Genomic DNA, 6,000 nt, shown 5'->3' with positions numbered 1-6,000 from the left:
GATGCTTCTGTTTGGGTTTGGGGGACTAAAAGCTTTGTGGAGATCTTCTGGAGATTCTTGTTGCTTTCTGCATCAGAGATCCGAAGCACTGTCCGGGACTTCTCTGCTCCTTAGTGGATCTGTGTCCGTCCTTATCAGGCTTGCTCCTCTCACTAAGAGTTAAGCGTCAAGTTGACCGGTTAAAGCCACAGAATGCCGTCTTTTCTCCAACTAATCTGTTGATAAGGTAGACCGGCGGACCAAGCTGATAGGCTGTATCTCTCCGAAGGGGTCGAAGTTCTGCACAGCTGGACGGCATCCTCTGCCTCTGGACAGATCAAACAATAACCACAGTCAACTGCCAGGTCCAAACTCCACCCTAGCATGTGTGTTTCGTTTAACTTCTTCCTACCTGTCTCGGCATTTCTCCACTTTTCACTTCCTCGTTGTAGGCAATTATATATATATATATATATATATACATTATATTATACATATATTTATAATATAATATATACTATATATATAATATAATACATATATAATATATTATATGTATTATATTATATGCTATTGTTAGATCCTGGGGTACTTCTGGCCCGATACGGGGCTACTTACTGACTCAGTTCTCTATTAAAAGATTGTCGAGCTGGTGTTCTTGCGAGGGAACTCGCCTGGCTCTGCTCACTGCCGTTACTCCCGACGTCTACCCTGCTTCCTCCGGTCTGAGTGCACTCGGTCGAGGGGCCACCCTGACCCCGGGCGCTCCTACCAGTCGCGTCGGTTATGGCAGCTTCCCTCTTATGGATCCGTGCTCTTGGTAAATGCCAGGTTAGGTTTTAACGGCTAGGATTACTTCTTTCTAAAACCGTAAGGGGTTGTTAAGTGGATTCAGTCTCTAGGATAACCTTTCAGAACTCAGTTGTTAGACATACAATGGCTTTAACTTTTTACTGCCACAAGGAACTTTTTACTACTTGAGCAAATGAATGCACTTGAGAAATTTACTTTAAATGCAGATTAGATATTTATTGCAGGTTATATTTTAGTTAGTTTGCAAGGGTTAAAGCTACAGCTCACATAAAATGTCACTACACTTGATTCGTTACGTTAATTTTCTTCTTCGATTATACTCATTAGTTTTAGATGCCGAGACGGCTCGGTTGGAGCTGGATCTTCAATGGTGCGATGAAAAGGTTCTTTTGGAGTTGTTAGGAGCGAAGGTCCGGCCGGACCCTCGGTCCTCCTGCTCTGCAGCAGAGTCCGTTCAACAGTCCTCAAAACTCAGTACAAAGTCTTTCTCGGGCTGCTGCGTCTTCTCCGTTGTCCAGTTGGTAAAGGCGAGCAGGGGGGAGAGGTGATTCTCCGTCTTTCAATTTTTGTCCACGAACGGTGGTCTTTTTTCCGTGAACAGAGACGAAGTCCTCAATACATCAGTTACGATCGTCCGTATCTTCCCTCGGTGCATTTGGACAGCACCCGTGTTGAAATCCCCTGGTCCCAAATAAATCCTGGTTTAAACGTTTAGAACCTGTCCCTTTGTAAACAAGCTGCGTTTTTCACAATCTCCTCCTCACACACAATATTTGGAAGCTTAAGGACACATATCCAAGACATCTATATAAAACTCTAGATGTGCAATAAAATAACTTTTGTAAAACTTGATGGGCACGACGAACAAGGGCCTACACACTTAAATCAAGTAGCACCATTCAATCTCAAGTTCTCAACACTGTCAGTGCATCTGCTTATGTTGGCGGCGCGAGCAGTCGCAGCGGCCCCGCGCGGTCCCGGAAAAACAGTGTTTTCGTCTTTTTCGTCTAGTTTGTCTAGTCTGCCGCTGTGTTCGTCATGCCCGACGGACTTATATCGCAAAACACAACAATACAGCCGTGAGTTTCTTCTTGGAAAAAGTACAACTTTCTTCAACTTGGAAGCCAAACTCTCCGTGGATCTTAGCAGCCTGGGACTTCTCTGCTCCCCCCATTGTGTCAACCCCCACCCGGTAAGGAGACCGCGCAAGCGGTGCGAGAGGAAGCAAAAGCGGGGAAAGCGTGGAGGTATCCGGGCTAGGCTAGCGGCTAGCCCACACAAGCCGGCAATTCCAACATTACTCATGGCAAATGTCCGTTCACTGGACAACAAGATGGACAATATACGGCTACTCAGAACCAAGCGTGAGGTGAGGGACTGCTGTGTTTACGTGTTCACGGAAACATGGCTCCACCACAACATCCCGGACTCCGCTATTCAACTGGACAAGCTAACATGCTACCGAGCAGACAGAGACATAGGTAGCGTGGGGAAGTCCCGCGGCGGCGGTGTGTGTGTTTACATCAGTGATGCTTGGTGTCGAGACGCTATTGTTGTTAACCAACACTGTTCCCCGCTGGTGGAGTTTATGGTTTTAAAGTGCCGTCCTTTTTACCTGCCGAGGGAGTTTTCAGCCATTCTACTGGTGGCTGTTTATATACCTCCGAGCCCCAACAACAAGGACAGAGAGGAGGCACTCAGTGAACTTTACAGAGCCATCAGTGAGCAACAGACAGCACACCCAGACGGCATTCTCATCGTTGCTGGAGACTTCAACCATGCTAACCTAAAAACTGTTCTGCCTAAAATATACCAGCATGTTGATTTTCCAACCAGGGAAAACAACAAATTAGATCTAGTCTACACATCGATCAAGGGAGCGTACAAGGCGTCCCCCCTCCCCCACATTGGCCTCTCCGACCACCTCACTGTCTTGCTGGAACCGGCCTACAGAGCAAGGGTAAAGGTTACCAAACCGGTTTCAAAACAGGTACGGGTGTGGCCAGAGGACAGTACTGCTGCACTTCAGGACTGCTTTGGTACTACAGACTGGGACATGTTCAAGCAGGCAGCCACCTACAACCATCACATTAACATTCAAGAATACACAGAGACAGTCACAGGTTACATCACCAAGTGCATTGATGATGTAACTACCACCAGAGCCATCACCATCCGAGCCAACCAGAAGCCATGGCTGACAGGGGAGGTCCGCACACTGCTCAAGGCTCGCGACACCGCCTTCAGAGCTGGAGACCCAGCTGGGCTGGGAGCAGCCAGGGCTGACCTGTGCCGTGGCATCAGGAAAGCTAAACGACTGTACACCAGGAAAATCACAGGACATTTCAAAGACAGCAGGGACTCACGGAGCCTGTGGCAGGGCATTAGGACCATAACGGACTATAAACTACCGCCACAGACCTGTGACAGTCACACCTCCCTGCTTAACAACCTCAATGGCTTCTTTGCACGCTTCGAAGCACAGAACAACACACCTGCGCAGAAAACCACCCCCCCCACCGACGACCAGGCTCTGTGCCTGTCCCCAGCCAGTGTGAGGAGCACACTGCTGAGGATTAATACCCGCAAGGCTGCGGGACCTGACAACATTCCTGGTCGTGTGCTGAGGGACTGCGCAGAGGAGCTCACGGATGTCCTCACCGACATCTTTAACACCTCCCTGAGCCAGGCTGTTGTTCCCACGTGCTTCAAGGAAACCACCATCATTCCTGTGCCGAAGAAGTCATCTCCAGCCTGCTTCAACGACTACCGCCCCGTCGCATTGACTTCTACCATCATGAAGTGTTTCGAAAGGCTGGTCATGAAGCAGATCAAATCCACCCTTCCTCCCTCCCTGGACCCGTTTCAGTTTGCTTACCGAACTAAACGGTCCACAGAGGATGCAATCTCCTCCGCTCTACACCCAGCCCTCACACACCTGGACACTAAGAACTCCTACGTCAGAATGCTGTTCATAGATTTCAGCTCAGCATTCAATACAATCATCCCCCAGCAGCTTGTGTGTAAACTTACAGACCTGGGCCTCAGCCCCTCTCTCTGCAACTGGTTGTTGGACTTCCTCACAGAGAGACCACAAGCTGTTCGGGTCAACAACAACACTTCGAACACACTAACACTGAGTACGGGGGCCCCCCAAGGTTGTGTGCTCAGCCCCCTTCTCTTCACCCTGCTGACCCATGACTGTAAACCCAACTACAGCTCCAACCACATCGTGAAGTTCGCTGACGACACTACCGTGGTAGGTCTCATCAGCCACAACGATGAGACTAACTACAGGAAGGAAGTGAACCAGCTGGTCCGTTGGTGCCAAAATAACAATATCTTCCTCAATGTGGGGAAAACAAAGGAGATTGTTGTTGACTTCAGGAGAACCCACTCCCAACCCCCCCTCCCTCTGACCATCAATGGTGCTGCTGTGGAGCAGGTGAGCAGCACCAAATTCCTGGGTGTGACAATCACAGATGACCTCACCTGGAACAGCAACACCACTGCACTGGCAAAGAAGGCCCAGCAACGCCTGTACTTCATCAGGAAGCTCAAGCGAGCAGGAGCCCCCCCCCCCCATCATGCTCTCATTCTACCGAGGCGCCACTGAGAGCATCCTCAGCAGCTGCATCACGCTGTGGTTCGGAAGCTGCACCGCCTCCAACCGCAAGAGCCTGCAGCGCATTGTGAACTCTGCCCAGAGGATCATCGGAGTCTCACTCCCTACACTACAGGACATTTACAACACCCGCCTCACCCGCAAAGCACTCGGCATTGCGGGTGACCCCACCCACCCCTCCAACAGCCTCTTCAGCCTCCTGCCTTCAGGGAGAAGGTTCCGCAGTCTCCGTTCGAGCTCTACCCGGCTGAGGAACAGCTTCTTCCACCAGGCGGTCAGGATGCTGAACTCTCTCCCTCCCTCTCTCCTCTCTCCCCCCCTGCCATCTCTCCCCTGACCTCTCTACCCTCCCCCTCACCCACCTTTCCCCACTGCCTCAAATGGAACATACCAGGACATCTACTCCCCCTCACACCCCTTCCCTCATCCAGCACCAGTCACTTTTTCTATTTATTTATTTTAATTTTTTATTCTCTGCTGCTACGAACATAAACCCCCCTCACACACCCTTCCCTCATCCAGCACCAGTCACTTTTTATTCTCTGCTGCTACTTGTTAATCCTTTATCTAGGCCCTTATGTTCTTAACTTTATTCTATTTTTTTCTATTATATGTTATATGTTCATGTCTATATTACACTGTGGGACTGCGAGAAACGGCATTTCGAATTTTCTGTATGCATAACACATGTGGAAACTTTGACAATAAAGTGAACTTTGAACTTTGAACTTGAACTTATAGTTCTGTTTCTTTAAAAAAAAAAAAAAAGGTTTCAAGGCACAACACACCCGCTGAGAAAGTTGGGAGCATTTTGAGGTGAAACGCCCCATCTCTCCTCTCGATGGCTGCTCCTCTTTGAGAGGAAAAGCCTGCTCCGGCGCCGCGAAGCCACAGATTTGTATACGTCTGAGCAGATAAACTCCCACAGGACCCGACAGTACTTAACTGTTCCATGAGGAAGGTGGCCACTCGCCCCCCCCCTCCAGTTACACTACGCAACAATTGAAACCAAAGCCAATCGGCGATGCACTGAACGCCACGCCTTCCCCTGATCGTGTATGCATGTTTTCGAGGCAGCTCTGTTGGGCTCAACTCTTCTTGACACTATATATATATAATATATATATATATCATATAATACATTCAATATAATAAAAACCCATTTTACAAGATTACATTTGATCACATACCGTTACGGTAATTAATATACCTTCCCCCATTACCCATTTTACTGAACAGAGCCTGAACGCATCATAATGTAACTCAATGGAACCTGTACATTGTCCGTTAGCACTGGTGATGCAAAGGTTACTGGCTCTCCTGCCGATTTCAACACTGATTTGTTCACTTTTCGATCAACTATGGTCCGTGACACCGCCTGAACTCAGCCACCATTAATTCTATTGTTTTCACCTGTGCGTTTCCTACTGTGACATGTCAAAATGTCCGCCGGGGAAAAGGCCTATTGAATATAGTATGAATAGAAATGTGGGATTTATTCTGTGATTTTATCATCACAAGTCAAACATGTGTACATTAAGCCACATGCAGTACTGACTGCAATGAGTAAATTATTCAGAATA

The sequence above is a fragment of the Melanostigma gelatinosum genome (genome assembly GCF_949748355.1).
Source record: "Melanostigma gelatinosum genome assembly, chromosome: 15".
NCBI lineage: Eukaryota > Metazoa > Chordata > Actinopteri > Perciformes > Zoarcidae > Melanostigma > Melanostigma gelatinosum.
Note: the sequence above shows the minus strand (reverse complement) of the source record.